The sequence below is a fragment of the Chanodichthys erythropterus genome, chromosome 3 (assembly GCF_024489055.1).
Source record: "Chanodichthys erythropterus isolate Z2021 chromosome 3, ASM2448905v1, whole genome shotgun sequence".
In the NCBI taxonomy this organism is placed as follows: Eukaryota; Metazoa; Chordata; class Actinopteri; order Cypriniformes; family Xenocyprididae; genus Chanodichthys; species Chanodichthys erythropterus.
In genome coordinates, this window is record NC_090223.1 from 72,532,868 (window position 1) to 72,550,710 (window position 17,843).

Genomic DNA, 17,843 nt, shown 5'->3' on the forward strand with positions numbered 1-17,843 from the left:
GTACTTGGAATGTGGACAAAACTTGTGCAGTTGAACTGATTTGTAGAAAGCTAGATTTGTTGTGAGCTAGTGTATTCACTCATTATATGGTACGCATGTGTTAATTAAAATTCTTACCAATAATGCCTCTAAAGTAAAGTGCAATGACGCGTAACAAAATATTATGTTTATAGATTGTATTAGGCCCAATTAATTTGTGTTCAAGTTGTTAATAATTGTGAAAATGGTGCACATAGATTGCACATAGTTCTTAATCTTCAGGAGAAAGTGAGTGAATTTATTATTTCTTTTATTGTTTGTAAACAGTACAGAGATTACATTAATGGCATAGGCTACAACTTTGTATACAATACACAATTTGTATCAAGGGTATATATATATATATATATATATATATATATATATATATATATATATATATATATATATATATATATTATTTATTTTTTTTAAAAGCACTTAATTGCTAATTAAACAATTTACGGTAAGAGAAAACAATAACAGAGAATGAATAGGTACAATAAATATAAAATAAATAAGATCGATTTTTGAAGGAAGCATATGTAATCTTAGCTGCCTTTGATATCCCACAATCCTGTGCTTTCCATTCTATGACAGTTGATCTAGGAAAATAAAGATCTGAAAGTTGCGTTTGCTGCTCAGTTTGTGTATAAATGTATGATTTTGACAAACATATTTCAATTTTGATGTAGAAAAATTACTGTAGTAATTAAATATCTGTTTAGTTCTCACAAAAGCTTGCGCTATATTTCTGTAGATCAATAAACTGTCACGCTGCCTCAGAAGTCTGTCTGAAATCAGTTTCGTGAGGTACCTTCATGCACAAACGCTGCCGTACAAGTCATTCTCTTATAAGACAGCGAGGCAGCAAGACAGCTACCTAGGTTTCCGTACGCAGCCTATCTGTCTGTCTGTCTATCTATCTGTCTGTCTGTGTGAGATTAATAAATGTGCTTTTCTTTGGCTAACTGTTAATACCTGATTGAATAAAATTTTATAATGCACTCACCTGATTAGCTGTTTTTGCACGATCTGGGGCATGTGGCAATCATCTCCTCCACACTCTGTGATGTTTGGTGTGGGCATGCCTTACTGCAGGCACCTTGATTTAAAGAGGCTCTATGTAGGAATGACACCCAGTGGTCGAAATAGGTACTGCAGTCCAAATTAAAACTTTGCCCCGCCCCCTCGTTCAAAGACGCGGTTTGCCAGCTTCAGGACACACAACAAGAGGGAGCGAAATTGACAATGAAAGCTGAGGAGACTTACACACTGTAAGCTGATGAGTTGATTTATCTGTTTTAATATGCTGTTGTTCATAGAGATATTTAGATGGATTCAGAGGCTTTTTAGGTCAAGTAGAATCTGCGATTCTCTGACCCAGTTTGTTTGCTGGTTTTCATGGCTGCAATACGCGTGTTTTCCGCCAACTGGCAACCTGTGATGTCGAAATACTATTGGATAAACTGGCAGCACACGGTTTCACACAGACCCAAAACAAAGACAGAGGCTGCGTCCGAAACCGCCTACTTCTCTACTATTTAGTAGGGGAAAGCAGTAGGCGAGCGAATAAGTATGTCAGAAGCAAAAAGAGTAGGCGAAACTTACCTGGGTGACGTAATAATTCTCGCGAGATTCGGCCGTGCGCCTACTTAAAGTGCGTCCGAAACTGCCTACTTACCAACGCTATAATAGGGGAAAAGCAGTAGGCGAGCGATTAAGTATGCCAGAAACCAAAGTAATCATAAATAAGTAGTCGAGAAGTTCCCAGATGGCCTACTGCTTCCGCCTAGATTTTTGAGTGCGCATCCGATAGATACTTTTCTATCCCAGGAGGCCATGGGAGAGGATCATAAAGAAGAAGAAGAAGAGGATATGTTTTGTGCGATAGGTGGCGGTAATGCACTTAAATGTCTGCGATCCACCGTAAAGCAAGAAGAAGAAGAAGAAGGATGGCTGAAAAGGTAGACGCGGATGTTTTCAAATGTGAGTATTACAAACCAAAAACATGGTTCCTTGTTTTAAATTCACATTTGTTGAATTACAGTAGAGCAAATTGTTGAAACTAAAGGCGCTAAATGGTATAGTATTATTGTGATTTTGCTGTTAAACATGTTTTATTATGTATAGCTAACAGGGGAGCTTCAGTAATGTACATCTTAAATACGATTACTAAATGTCTATTTAATATCTTGTAGGAAAATCGTCCATATGAATTTCATATGAGTATGTCTATTAGGTCCTAGATATGAAGTAGACATCTGAGTGATGTACATGCTATTGTGTAACTTAGTACAATTCACTGTTGTCAGCACAGTTTGCACTAGATGAATGAAAGTAATGTAAATAAATTTCCATAAAGTAACTAAATATAAGTAAACTATTTTATTTGTCCACTAGTTCTGTTGAAAAATTGCGGAACATTTGTGTTGGATAAAAAGTTACTTAACACATCAACAACTACCTCAACATTTAAAAAAAGGCTTTGAGTGAGTATATTACAAAAGTCAATAAAAAGTCTATTTAAATAGTAACTTGTATTTATTTATTTTTTTTCAATTATTGTAATTTCAAACAGCGTTACAGCACTTTTTTGATTCTTGATTTCTGTTATTTGCTGCAGATCTTTTGTGGCCGAGCAGGACCTTGCAAGGCAGAGTGACAGCAGCATTTGTAAAAAAAAAAATGGGAAAACCTCAAACAAAAATATAAAGTAAGATCATTTTGTTACTTCTAATACAGAAATCAAATGATATTGTGCTATTAAAATGACAGCTTTTGTATTATGTTTGTGCATTTTTGTAGGATCTGAAATCTCCACAGACCGGTGTGAGCACTGAGGATGGAGAACCCACAGCAGCATCCTGGAAATGGTTCAGTGCCATGGATGAGGCAATTGGGGGGAGACCCTCCATCACTCCACCTGCCCTTATTGCCTCATCTGGCCCAGTTGTTGCTGTGAGTTCTTCATCCTCAGTGAGCCCAGAGCCAACGAGGGCTAAAAGAAAAAGGCCAGACGACCTACAAGACCTACTCAAACAGATGGAGGAGAGGGAAGCGGAGAGAGAGCGGGAAGCTGCTGAGAGGAAGGAGAGACGGTGGAGAAAGGACGGTGGAGAAATGGAGAAGGAGGACAGAAGAGAAAGAGAGCGACAAGCGAGAGAGGAAAGGCAAGAAAGAGATGCAAGGGATAGAGAAGAGAGATGGCAATGGGAAGTGAGAGAGGGAGAGGAAAGGAGAGATAGGGAGACTAAGGAAAGGGACGAAAGGTTCCTTTCCCTCCTTGAAATCCTTGCTAAAAAATAAATGATAACACAAAAGCATCTTCTGATCATTTACACATTTGGGTTTGTGTAATATGAACAAACACATTTTTTAAATAGAATTAAATAAAAGCATACGGTACTGTGCAAAAATCATAAGGCACAACCAGCTTTGTTGTTTTAGCAATGCTTTAAGGACCATCCATATTTTCTTCTCTTTATTAAGATAAAAACAGAAAATATGAACATTACAATTAAAAATATATAAAATGTGAATTAAAAAAAAAATCTGTACAAAATGGCTTGTCTAGGCAAACATCAGTAACAAACATGTCAAACAAGAAACTCTGTGAAGCTTATCATATCACTTCTAATCAGAAGTTTTCTTGGCCTTTCCTGGGCTTCCAGTCCTTTTCCATTTAAGTTTAAGAAAGCCAGGGTCCTTCTGTTGCTCAAGTGTAAAGGTAATTGGTAATTTTACACTTGTAAAAAACATTTTTGCCACATGTTCATTATAGCTTTGCTACAACAATACCAAATGGTGACTTACGGCTTTTGCACTATATTAGGTATATAAAACAATCATTTCTAGGCAATCACAATATATTATAGACTTCTAGATAAGTTATAACTGAAATAGTGCTAACATTTATAAATTAAATATTTATGAAGTGCTGAATATTTTGTGAATATGTGTGGTGTAATGTACAAAAACACTTTCAAACAATAGTTTTACTGTTGTGTATATAATGTGACTTATAAATGCATACAGAGCACATGCAGGGATATTCAGGGCAGGTCATGGAGGGCTACTGCCCTGCAGGGTTCAGTTCCAACACACCTGTCAGGCATTTTCAATTAGTCATTAATTGGTTTAACTAGATTGTTCAGGTGTGTATAATTAGGATAGGAAAACACTGCAGGACGATGGCCCTTCATGACCTAAGAGTTTTACATTAACTACACACAGTAAAATAGTAGCTGAAGCGTTATTGCACCCAAACATACAAATTTAGTCAGTATTTACTCGCCTTTATGTTGTTGATCCCTCTGTTTTTTTTAACCCAGCTAATACAAATAGTAAATGCATGCATTTTGTATTATAGTAGTATCTCAAATAAAATAAGAACTAAGCAGCTTTAAGCATTTATTCAAGACGATTTAAATAAGGCTGTACAAAATTCAAGTACATTTATTTATTTTTATGCATTTGGCAGATGCTTTTATCCAAAACAACTTACAGTGCATTTATTACAGGGACAATGCCCCTGGAGTAAAGTGGCTTGCACTTTACACTGTACACTGTACTGTAGCAACTACACTGTAGCTGCTACAGTAACTGACAAAAAGACAATTTTCACATGCCACCATTACATATTGCGTCATGCTATATTGCAATACAATACAGCACAACAATGCCCCTGGAGTAAAGTGGTTTGCATAAAGACACACTGGTGGTGATGGCTGCAGAGATCGACCAGCAACCTTCTGCTTACCAGTTCAGTAGTTGAGCCCACTACAACACAAAAGTAATAAAGCTACAACAAAAATTAGCATGTAATTGTTAACATGAAATGAAGCTGTAAACAAACAGAATGCTGACATGAATTGTAATTCATGGCACACGGATGTTTGGAGCAGACACTGCAGCAGCCAGATTGTCCCGCACATCTTCTCCCACTCTTGCTTCTAAGTTGTGTGGTTCTGGGGGCCTGTCATCATGGTCTTCCTCTTTTTCTGCCTCAACGATGTTGCCATTGAGAAGAGCGAGATTGTGAAGCACAGCAGAGCACGCAACCACCTCAGGCACGAAGGCAGGGTTTACCTCTAAGGCCTTGAAGAAAATACTGCGCCACCGTGTCTTCAGCATCCCAAAAGCTCTCTCTAGGATGTTCCGGGCACGGGAGTGCTTGTTGTTGAAACGAGCCTGCACAGGGTTCTGTACAGGCTCTCTGTGAGGCGTGATGAGGCAGATGGGTGCACTCAGGCAAGGATAGCCACCATCCCCGAGGATGCACTTGCCTGGTGGTGGATAAAGGCTGCCAGTGTAGACAGGGCTGTTCCTCAGGACCCTGGCATCGTGCACAGACCCAGGATATCCCACGAAGACATCAAGGAATTTCCCCAGGTGATCAGTGATGGCCTGGAGCTGGATGGAATGAAACAGTTTCCTGTTGTAGTAGCAGTGGGAGTCATTTGCTGGAGGTTTAATCCGGACTTGACAGCCGTCTATAGCACCAACGGCTCTGCTGAAAGCTGGTGACCCAGCCAGCTGTGCAAATCCTGCTCCCACTGCCTCCAGGTCATCTCCGGTCGGAAAGCAAATCACCCTCCTCAAAATTCCCATGATTGCCTGGCTCACTCTGTGCACAATGTCATGCACAGAGGACTTGGGGATATCAAAGGTCTGTGGGACCACCCTGTAGGATGCTGCATGGGCAAGCCAGTGAGGAAGACAAGCACCTCGATGTCCCTCTCCCATCCATGGTCAGATTTCAGCCTGAGTGCACCAATGAGGGACATGATGGATGGCAAAGACAGGCGAAGGTGGGCACGGTGGTCAGCTGCTTCATTGAAATAAAGCTGCAGTATTGGCACAGCTCTGTTGAGATGGCAGTAGGATGTGGGGTTGTCTGCCTGTAAATATGATATAGCTTGTCAGAATAATAAATTTGAATAAAGATTTGTTTCATGTGTTGTTGACTTGTTTTTATTTGTTTTATTCATTTGTTTACTCATTTGTTTATGTTCATCTTGTTGTCAGTTAATGCATGAATTAAAATAATTATATTTAATTCATTTTTAACTGAAAATTGATGTATTCACATTGGCTGCATGTGTGTACTATTCATGCATAAAATGTCATGACAATTAAATTTACATTTTGCTTATTTTACACAAATATACTGTATCATTTCAGTAAGAAAACATGTAATATAATTAAGTATTGGTCAGCATTTATCAATATTATAGTGCAATCATTCAGGGCTAATGTTAATTTTAGCAATTCGTACTTACACTTTTAGAGTACAAAATCAGTTTTCTCCAAAGGCGAGATCTTCGAACGGCTGCCCGACGTCTCCTCGTTTCAAACATTTTAAGTGCGAACATTTTTTGCAGATGTTGCAGAAAACGTACAAGGTTTTTTATTGTTGTCCAGCTACTGATGAAATCAATCAGGTGTTAGTGCACCTGTCGGTCATATCTTTTAAATTGTTGCGCTTGTGATAACGTCGTAGGTCACATGATGACGTCAACATGGCGGATTATATCCGGATCTCGCATACTCAATGAGATTTGGCTGTTAAGTACTTACTCTTTTAGCGCTCGTTAAGTAAGTACTTAGTGAAATTAAGTACCTACTCATTGAGTAGGCGGTTTCGGACGCAGCCACTGTGTTTCTTAGCCAAGCCTGGCTGCCTGCTGAACAGTCCCTCAGATAAGATACTGACTGGTTCTCTAGGCGCTCCTTATATACTTCTGGGTCACGCAATGATGACGTTATAGGCTGTCGCTGGCTCAAAAAAGCTTGAATCATTTCAAATTGGTTTCTTGAACATGACAATGAGTTCACTGTACTAAAATGGCCCCCACAGTCACCAGATCTCAACCCAATAGAGCATCTTTGGGATGTGGTGGAACAGGAGCTTTGTGCCCTGGATGTGCATCCCACAAATCTCCATCAACTGCAAGATGCTGTCCTATCAATATGGGCCAACATTTCTAAAGAATGCTTTCAGCACCTTGTTGAATCAATGCCACGTAGAATTAAGGCAGTTCTGAAGGTCAAAGGGGGTCAAACACAGTATTAGTATGGTGTTCCTAATAATCCTTTTGGTGAGTGTATATTAGGGTTGTCACGGGGGGGTACATTATGGCTGATACCAATCAAATGAAATCATTATCAACAAAATCCATCTTTGCAATACAGAGGTGACACAGAATGAGAAGTGGCATTAATATATTTACACAGCATTTACAATTTGTCTACATAAATTTAATTCAATATTTAAATATTTAAATATTTTTTTGCCAGTAGGTGGCAGCAAGTCACTGTCTTAATGAGTGAGTGAGTCAACCGATTTGTTCAAATGACTGATTCATTCAGGAACGAAGCTCGGATTCATTCGTTCTAAACGCGGATTCAGTCAGTATAACAAAAACATTTCTGTTGCACGGGGCTCTGTTCTGCTGTTCATAATTTTGAAATTTCCGTTGGCGAAATAAAGGGAAAAAAACAATATCAACAATACTGTGTCTAAAATGTAACTCACATTGTTCATTTAACAATAAGTTGATGGAACATTGCATCTGTGCTGATTTGGGGAAAACGGCACTTTTGCTCGTGTGATATTGTAAAACAACTACATCTTATGATATAATGACAAAAACTCGTCGGGGCAAAAAATGCCCATATATCTTGAATTTTGAGGGCATATAACTGTATGAATATACATCACGCTGAATAAGACGAGTAAAGAAAACGCAGTATTTAAAATAATCACCCTAAATATATGAACACAGAAAATCGCTGTTAACAGGTAAATATAACATTTCCCATTCCACGACTAGTGTCGAATTTACTTTAGTTTTCTCGGTTGTGGGCAGAGCCTCTCACTCTCCTGCTCGGAATAGCTGCGCGCGCTGTGTCTTCTTGTTTGATAGGCGTCAGCGTTAAGGTTTAATACTGCCACCTGAGAGCTCAACCAGGTACTGGCGCTGGAGTATTTACATGTCATGATATCATAAGCGTCCTATTTATTTTAAATATTTTGGTTATCGTCAATACCGGTATATTGTCACACCCTAAATTAACACAATATCGATATTTCATGCTTTGAATATCACAGTTATCGTCAATACCGGTATATTGCGACACCCCTAATATATATATTATTATTAATATAGCCTGTTGCAGAGACAGCCACAGCTGAGGAGCATGACGAACCAGCAGTCAAAAGGCCTCACAGAGACCAACCAGGTACCAGTCTGGACAGTGTCTTTGAAGAAATTGCGGATGAATGTGCATCTAGATCTATGAGCAGAGCTCCAGCAGCTGCTAAGAGAAAAAATAAATAAATAAATAAATAAATGTATAGGCATCGGTATTGGCGAGTACTAGAAAAAAGTATCTGTACTCGTACTTAGTCCTTAAAAAATGGTATTTGTGCATCCCTAGTGTGAATGTTAAAGTTTGATGAAACCAGAAGGAAACATTTGGGATTGTATGGTCATTTGTTTTCATTTCAGACACAGGAAGAGGAGGCTTGTCTTTTCCATGTCCGGGAAGATTGATGCTGTAGTACAACACTCTCTTTGCCTGACTTGGAATTCAACTCACAACCCATCCAGTAGCATCCAGATGTAAAGTAACAGGATGTCCTTTTCATAGATGTGGTATAAGAATGACCAGTCCTGTCTCAGTGTAAAGATGAACACCAAAAGGATCCACCTGCAAATGTTGGAAATATCCTGAGCAAAATTGGTATGACAGATCTGTGTCTTTCATAATTTTCTGAGTCAACATCAGCTACAGGATAACATCATCATGTAGTCTGCAGCTTTTTTGAATTTCACTAGAAACTACTTTGAGTATGTTTTTATTTAAACTTCTAGTGATGTTTCCTGCCATCAACTCAGGAACTGGTGTTTCTCTGAGATTTTTATAGTAGACATTGCCTACTCCCTGTACCACTTTTTTTTGGCAATCTTGCCTCTCTTCTGGTAAGTGCATAGCAGGACCTTACAATCCTTGTCATCTGAATTGGAATGTGACTGTGAGTGACCTTTAAGTGCTGGTATGTAAAAACCAGTGTGCAGCAGGGATTTTGTTTACAAAAGTTTTCATAAATTACAAGTGCCCATGATTTCTGCAATTTTCTGCTATCGGCAGACTTTGGTGTCACGTTGCACTCTCCATCACTGTCCTTCTGGTCCCCAGGTGAGAGACCAACACAATTATTAATGCACTTTATTCTTGACACAAACATATGTTGCAATATAAATGTCACAAAATAGAAACTTAAACTGTAGGTTTCCAATTACATTTATAAGTTACAATAATGTTATTAAAAATTAAAACAAGTTTTCGTTATAAAAGAGTAAAGTGGGAACATCAAACTGCCCACTAAGGGTCATAGTCTGTTATTTTCCACATATAGTGACAAATTTTAATCTTTGAAATGTAATGTACTTTATGATAATTAATAAACACAGTAATATCAATATCACTGTAAATTGTGACAAAATGTATTATCATTAACAACAGTGTACAGAGTACAAGAGTGTGGATACAAATATGGCATCAAATATGTTTTATCCGGAATCTTAGGGGCTGTTTCCTGTTGTATTTTTAAGGCTTGCATTTTTATGGGCTGATATTTTATGGTCATATATTTAAGCTGTGAATATTTCAATTAAAAAAATTTTCACACACATTTCCATTATTAACACTCTGGAGTTGGGTATCGCGCTGGCGCATTTGCAGGATTTTTTTTTCATATTTGCTGCATTTTTTGTCATAGAGACATAAGTAATATATCAATTGAAACTATAGAATGTGTACACACATTGTGTACTTTTATTTGTGTACACACAGAGTGTCTCTCGTCTCCCTCTGAACAAAGTCCAATCTGATAGTTCTCAGAAAATGAACTGTAACTTAGTGAATACTAATCATAAAAAATGACTTATGTCTAAAGAAACGTTGAAATGTCAGGTTTTAAATCGTGTAAGTCAAATCGAAAACAAAAATTCTCTGTTTATGTAATCTGTATGAAAACAGAGCCATGTCAGAAGTCCGTGATTCAGCTCATTATCCGCTAATGCGGCCACGCCCACAGAGCCAGCGCTATTCAGATGCAAATTCAGAGTCAATATACATCGTTGCAATCGTGTATTTTTTTATCTTCAAAAGTGTCCATCTGCATGTTATAGCCATGGTTAGCAATCTCTGGAAGCCTCTGTTAGTTCCTGGAAAGTCACATTGTATGCCTGTTCTTCTTTAGAGTAATTTGTGGACTAAAGGTGCATAGAGCGCCCTCCGGTTGCAAGTATGAATTGAAAACACAGTATACAATTTAAATCTCTCTATTGTTTTATATGAACGAGTGGGCAGGATCATTTTTACATCATTTTGAAGCACAAACTCTAGTCTACAACCTCCAATACCCAGAGGTCTTGTGAACACATATGTAATATTTGCATTTTGGCCTTATTTCAGTGACTTAAGTTTTTTGTTTCTTCAATAACCACGCATAAACATTATTCCTTCAAACACACAAACATGTACATACATGTTCCTCACATATTATTGTGGCCTAGTTTGTGCTGAATACAGTGTAATGACACTTTTTCCATTAGTATAGTTATGAACAACTGAAAAAAGCACAAATGTCAGGGCATGTCAAAACTTCTCCAGGGCCCCAAAACGGCCTCAGACTCCAGAGGGTTAAAAAATACAGTGATTTATATTCACCTTTCAGATTTCACTTCCAAAATATTCATTCTGTTCAAAAATACAACCTATAATATTCGACTGGCAATTTTCATTGGTTCAAATTCGGCAGAAAATTCAACATTTCACATCCGGGAACTGCAGGAAAAGGAGTAGAGTACTGATGCATGATCTCTATCTGTTGTTAGTCGTCTTCACCAGCAGGTGCTGCTAGCGGCTGTTTACAAAGACCAGAGCAACGGTTAGTAAGTCATCATTCATAAAAATGGATTTGCGGTAAGTGATGTGTGATGATTTTCAGGGATAGTATAAATGCAGAAAAGCTGATAAAGACACAAAAGCTGCATTTATGTTTAATTCAGTGTCTTTACAGTTACTTTCCCTGTTTAGGCTACATGTAAGCAGCTTTCTCTCCAGTGAACGAGATTATAACGTTATCCTCCGAAGCTGATGTACAGTTCAAATGTTAAATCTGAGGTAGACATATATTTCTCTCTGTTTTCCTTAACTTTATATTGCAGAGCTGTGTTGTAATACTAGGGTTTCCCTCATTCGTCATAGGATTCCCCTGCCATCAGGACATATGGACATAAAACTCCTGCCGCCAACTCCTGCGAGGACTTCAGAAAACGCAATCATCTGGATCAACATGCACATTGCCCAATTTCTATATATATTAATTATTGTTAATGTAATTCATTTTTCCAGGAGCTCATTGCTTCTACCTTCAGTTAAACAGCTAACAGTGATTCTAAATTAATTGCCTAAATTATTACATTATTTGCTAACTGCATTCTTTAAATTGTAATGTTGACATGCATTCTCTGTAAAGCTGCTTTGAAATGATACGTATCGTGAAAAGCGCTATACAAATAAATTTGAATTGAATTGAATTGAATTGAATATCTGGTGGAAACCCCATGTAACAGTACTGTGGAGCAGTACAGCAGAGCTCGAGTTCATGTGCATTTGAATGTGTTTTGTTCGTCGTTTGAGTTTAGCTCAGAATGTTCAGATTTGGTGTTCTCTTTTCTGGAATCTCCACTGGATGATGATGATTCAATGCATTAAGAAAGCTATCTCTACCAGCCCCAAAACTGAGTCACCAGCAGTATACATGAATAGCAGTTGTTTTTTCAGCACAATGAAAAAATTATTCAATTAAAAGCTACCCTAAAAAAATTAGTTTTAAGCAGAGATTTAAAATGCCAAGAGATTTAGCTTGCCTTATCTCAATTGGTAAAGAATTCCAAAGTTTTGGAGCTAGTGAAGAAAAAGCCCTATCACCCATCAATCTTAAACGAGTTAAGGGAACAGTTAAAAGACCAGTTTCAGAAGAACGAAGGTCACGGGTTGGAGTATAAGGAATTAAAAGCTTGGTCAAATACTGAGGTGCCAACCTCTGTAAGGCCTTGTAGGTAAGCATTAAAATTTAAAAATCAACTCTAAACCTAATGGGGAGCCAATGCAAAGACTCAAATATGGGAGTAATATGATCTCTTAACTTAGTTCTTGTAAGGATTCTGGCAGCCGAGTTTTGTACAACCTGCAGTTTGTTTAAGGTAGCTTTTGACACCCCAGCCAACAAGGCATTACAGTAATCAATACGTGAAAACAAAAAAGTGTTTATCAGTCTCTCAGCAACAGTAAACGACAGCATTGGGCGCAATCTGGCAATATTTCTGAGATGGAAGAAAGAAGTTTTAACAGTATTGTTGATATGTGGCTCAAACATTAAATTGGCATCATAAATTACCCCTATATAGTTTGAAACTCATTTGAACCGTCAAGAGTTAGCTTGGCTGACCCAGCTTTGCGTAGTTGGTGGGGTGAACCAACGAGCATAATCTCAGTCTTTTCACTGTTAAGACAAAGAAAATTTTCTGTCATCCATTCTTTCATCATAGAGATACATTCAGAAATAAAACCAACAGGCACAGTTTCATTAGGTTTAAAATGAATATAGATCTGAGTGTTATTTGCATAAAAATGAAATTTTAGACCAAGTGATCTCAAAAGCTGGCCAAGAGGGAAAATATAAATATTAAAAAGCAGAGGGCCCAAAATTGATCCCTGAGGCTCTCCAGATTGAGCAACATTAACCTCAGATCTAAATCCACCCATGGCAACAAACTGCTTCCGATCATTGAGGTAGGACTTAAACCAATTTAGAACAGTATCAGAGGCACCAAAGACAGTTTCAAGACGAGAAATCAAAACTAAATGATCAACAGTGTCAAAAGCAGCACTGAGATCAAGAAGGATCAAAACTGAAAGGCAGCCTGAATCTGAAGCAATTAATACCCCTTTTCCACCAAGGCAGTTTGAGTGCTGGTTCGGAGCCAGAGCCTAGTTTCAAATCAGTTCTTTGTCTTTCGACACACAAAGCACCAGCTCCGAACCAGAAAAAGTGGTTCATAAGTAGCACCAAAACATTGCTGGGCTAGAAGTAAGAACCGCTTGCGTCAGGGGCTGGGGGCGGGGTTACCGTGACCAACAGGAAACTTGTGACCGCCATTTTTGAAATAGCAGCTAATCAAGCTAATAGCAGCTCAATTGTAATCTCCGTCTATATACAAATTACGGCGAGCCGTGTTTGTATGCCGATGTAGGTTCGCAAAGCCAAGAGCATCAACAGTAGTGAAACATCCGCGATTGTTGATAGAAGGCTTGTTCGAGATGCATCGGAGCAACGCGGACCGATTCGGCGGGTGCCGTGGATCCGCGGGACCGTTTGTAGAGCATACGACTCCTTGTGCTTTTGGATGCGAGAAGCCGATGCATCTCGAACAAGCTTGGTGTGTTTGTGTTTGGCGCTGCTGCGCTAGCTTTGCTGTGAAATATGAGACGTATACAGTGACGCAAGACCTGGCTCTGTGCTGGCTCTCAAGCCCGTGGAAAGGCAAACCGGTTCTTAGAAGGCTTGTCAGTTGAACCAACTCCGAACTGGCACTAGCACTAGCTCTGAACTAGCACCCGGTTCGTGCTGGTGGAAAGGGGGTATAACAGGTCATTGGTAACCCTAACCAGAGCTGTTTCTGTACTATGGAATTTATGAAAGCCAGATTGCAACGGCTCAAAGAGATTGTTCTCAGTTAAGTGAGAAATTAACTGAGTAGCAACAACTTGCTCCAAAAGTTTAGCAAGAAACGAGAGATTAGATATGGGACGGAAATTAGCAAGGTTCTCATAGTCAATATCAGTCTTTTTAGTAACGGGGTAATCGCAGCCATTTTAAAAGTTGTTGGGACAACCCCAGTACACAGAGAGTCATTAATAATGCTCAGAACAATGGGACAGAGAGAAGCAAAACATGACACGAAACAAACCAGACGGTATGGGATCTAGTAGAGAAGTGGCTGCTTTCATTTTAGAGACCTCTGCTAAAAGAGAATATGTGTCAAATGTACAAAATTTTGAAAACATAGAACCAGAATAACAAGGAATAAAAACAGCTGAAGAAGACAATGAAGTAGAGGCACACAAACCTCTACGAACATTTTCAACCTTAGTGCCAAAGAAATCCAGGAATTTATTACAGAGATGATCAGAAGCAGTAACATGAGACAGTTTTACGATTCAGTAGTGTTGCTTTCGTCAACGAAAATTATGACTAAATATCGTTGTCAACGAACCTTTATCATGTGACGAAGACGAGACGCAACGTAAATGCTGGTCGTGACGATCACGAAAATTAAATATGTAATGCAATATTGTTGACAAATAAAAACGAGACTAAATGTGGTTTACAAAATGCTAAAATGTCTCTTCATTTTCATTATCCAAAACGGGATGAGACAAAATGTTATAATGTTATTTCGTCTCGTTTAGTTGCGTTATTATTATTATTTTGCAGTATTTCTGTTTCCTGTGTCTCACTTCAGGGGCTGCATCAGGTCGCACTGCGCAGACACAGGCGACATCACTTCCTCTGACATAGAGAAAGGGACCGATTTGTAGGTAAATAAGTAGATTTCACGTGCTCATAACGTAATAAAAAATGCACAGGTCATAGAAAATGCACATCATTATTTAAAGCAGATTCTCATTAAAATGAATCCAAAATCAACATAATATATTGCGTTGATCACAAGATATTACTCATGGAATGATTTAACATATTTGGCTAAAAACATGTCTCTCATCTTTCCGGGATGCAGTGTGTATCCAATGATCCCGGAACCATCCATGTTCGTTTTCAAACGTGGAATAACACAAAATAGGTATCATCTTAAAGCTTAGAAAGTCAGCTTTTTAATGCATCGAACCATTTTGAAAAACTCCTAACGAGTGCTGAGAAGTGCCTTTTAAACCTAATTTTACCATCCGTGGGCGCCATCTAGCTGCAAAAAAATGAATAACACTTTTATCACCACAAAATTTGAAAAAGGTGCAGCTCACATGTAGGAGAGCATCACCAAAAAAGAATTTCTATGATCTTATTGCCTGAGTTATTCCATGTCAAATAAAAAAAATGAAAATTTATGAAACGAAATATATATAATATATATATATATATATATATATATATATATATATATATATATATATATATATATATAACGTTAGTTCAACTTTATTTAAAAAGCAGAGCAGCTTCAGAAGAGGAGCTGCACGAGTTCTAATGACGACACAGCTGTTTCACGATTGGCCGGATTTGTGTGTTTCGTGTTTATTTTCACGCCTTCAGTTCCACGAATGCTTACAAATCTGTATTTTTATAACAGTTAAGGCTCTTTTCATGAAGTCACAATGTTATTGTGTCATGTTTATCAAAATAAAACTGATAAGAAACGTAGACCCACAACACTGGTATTTAAATAATATATGCTTATATTGAACTTTATTCTTGTAAAAAACAGGTGCTGTAAGTGTAAGCCTCTTCAGTTCCACTCATGTTCATACACGCACTTTCAAAACAGTAGCCTACAATTCATATTTCATGTTGTTTTCATCTTACAAATCATGTTTACTGTTTTTTTTTGTTTTTTTTGTTTTTTACATTATTGTTATTTGATTCATTTGTTTATAAAGGTTTTGTGTATAGGTTTATTTTGGACTTTCATTTTCATACAAACTTTTACAGTATTCAGCATAAGTTTACAGTATTTATACTTTTTTAAAGAGTAACTCAAATGTCAATCTTAAAAACATCATTTGATGTGGTCATAATTGTATATCCTCCAATACAAATAATGCTTAATACATTATGTTCCTCTATTTATTCATATGGTTTCATATTCTTTAGTTTCTATTGCTGTGTTCATCATACATCACCTGCACATGCAAACAACTTAGGTTGCATCTTCAAATAAACAAGCCAACATTCTGTTCGCTTTATTGGAGTTGGTGTACATCACGATCGAAATACAAAAGTGCTTTCTGTATATGAAATGTAATGATGTTTGTCTTAAAGATGTTAAAAAGGGGTGATTGGTAGTGTAATCCTGTTGATGAAACTTTCTAAAGAAGAACACATACATGCTCATAACCATCAGTGAATTATTTTATTAAAGCGATAGTTCACCCAAAAATGAAAATTTGATGTTTATCTGCTTACCCCCAGCGCATCCAAGATGTAGATGACTTTGTTTCTTCAGTCGAACACAAATGATGATTTTTAACTCCAACTTTTGCCGTCTGTCAGTTGTATAATGCAAGTCAATGGTCACACAATTTATAAGAGTCAATAAACACGCACAGACAAATTCAAATTAAACCCTGCGGCTCGTGACGGCACATTGATGTCCTAAGACACGAAACGATACAGTATTTATATCATTTTTTACCTCTAATACACCACTATGTTCAACTGTGTTCAGCAATAGCTTGGTGATGTCTGATCGCGCTCTGACAACGGCAGTGATGTCTTGGACTCACTGAAGTATAAGCACGAGACATCACTGCCGTTGTCAGAGCGTGATCAGCTTGTTTCTCTTTTGACACCCTTCCAAAACACCATACACACTACTTAAAAGTTTGTGAATCCATAAAGCTACTTAATTGCTAAATCATAAAAACACCATGGCAATCACTGCTAATTGAAAGCTGAAACTGAAAGTTGACTTAAAATGGTAATTGCATTTGTTGTTAACTATAAGTAATAATGAATGGAACAGGTGTTGACTATGGTTCATTTGGTTATATAAAGAAACTGCAGTACCCTATGTAACAAAACAAAATGGACAATTTAATGATTAATGTGGCAGACAGCAAAGGTAATGTTGTCACTCTAACAGTTTCCAAGGACATCGCTGAAAGGATGAAGAATGGTATGTAAACATCAGAACTATGGAATAATTACAATTCAATGATTTGTACAAGTGTTTTATTGATTATTTCTCCAGATCAAGAGTTCCTTTCCTCTGTGATGAAGAAAGTATCAGCCGTTGAAACAAAACAAGGTACACATTTACTTGATGAACAAGCACATACTGCAAACATATTTGTGAAGTGACAATGACCACATCTACACCTTTCTCTCCAAACAGCTCTCATCAGTGGCCCAGCTTGTGCTCCAAACCTCCCCAAACCTTCTACTCCATGCCCCACTACCTCCAGTAGGTCACCTGTACCCCTAAACCTCAGTTTTATGAAGCCACTGCAACCCTCAGCCAGCCAGTGCCCCGTTACCATCACTAGGCCCCCTGTTCCACTTACCCCCACTGCCACTCTCCAATCTGGTGCAGTATGTGGAAACCCTTCAGAAGCCATTCAAACGTCACCCCCCTCCATCCAGTCAGACAGGCATGAGTCACAAGGTATTGTATCAAAGACTGTAAAAAATATAAATGCCAGTGCTGTGGTTGAATTACTTTATTTTTTTCTTTTTGTGGTGTTAAAATATTTCTCTTTACATTTTACAGAAATAACACATAAAAATGACACTATTCCTACTGGAGCTAACAAGGACTCATCAGCAACTCTACTTTAGAAACAAAATGGCTTTCTATAAAAAGGTGCAAAATGCATTCTCACGAAATGGGTACAACTTGTCAAGTGAAAAAATTAGAAAAAAAACTAGCAAACATGTTAACCACATAAGCCAGTAAAGGACCGGCACCGTGCAACTGGGGAGGGGAGGCACACCTGGGAGTACTATA

General features: G+C 37.9%; 1 protein-coding gene and 1 pseudogene across 1 annotated transcript in view; both read right to left on the bottom strand.

Annotated features, from left to right (window-relative positions):
- Positions 1-17,843, bottom strand: part of LOC137005584 (zinc finger protein 420-like) — a 45,340-nt gene that overhangs the window by 10,435 nt on the left and 17,062 nt on the right. The window lies entirely within an intron of this gene.
- On the bottom strand, positions 4,900-13,258 carry LOC137014564 (putative nuclease HARBI1; annotated as a pseudogene).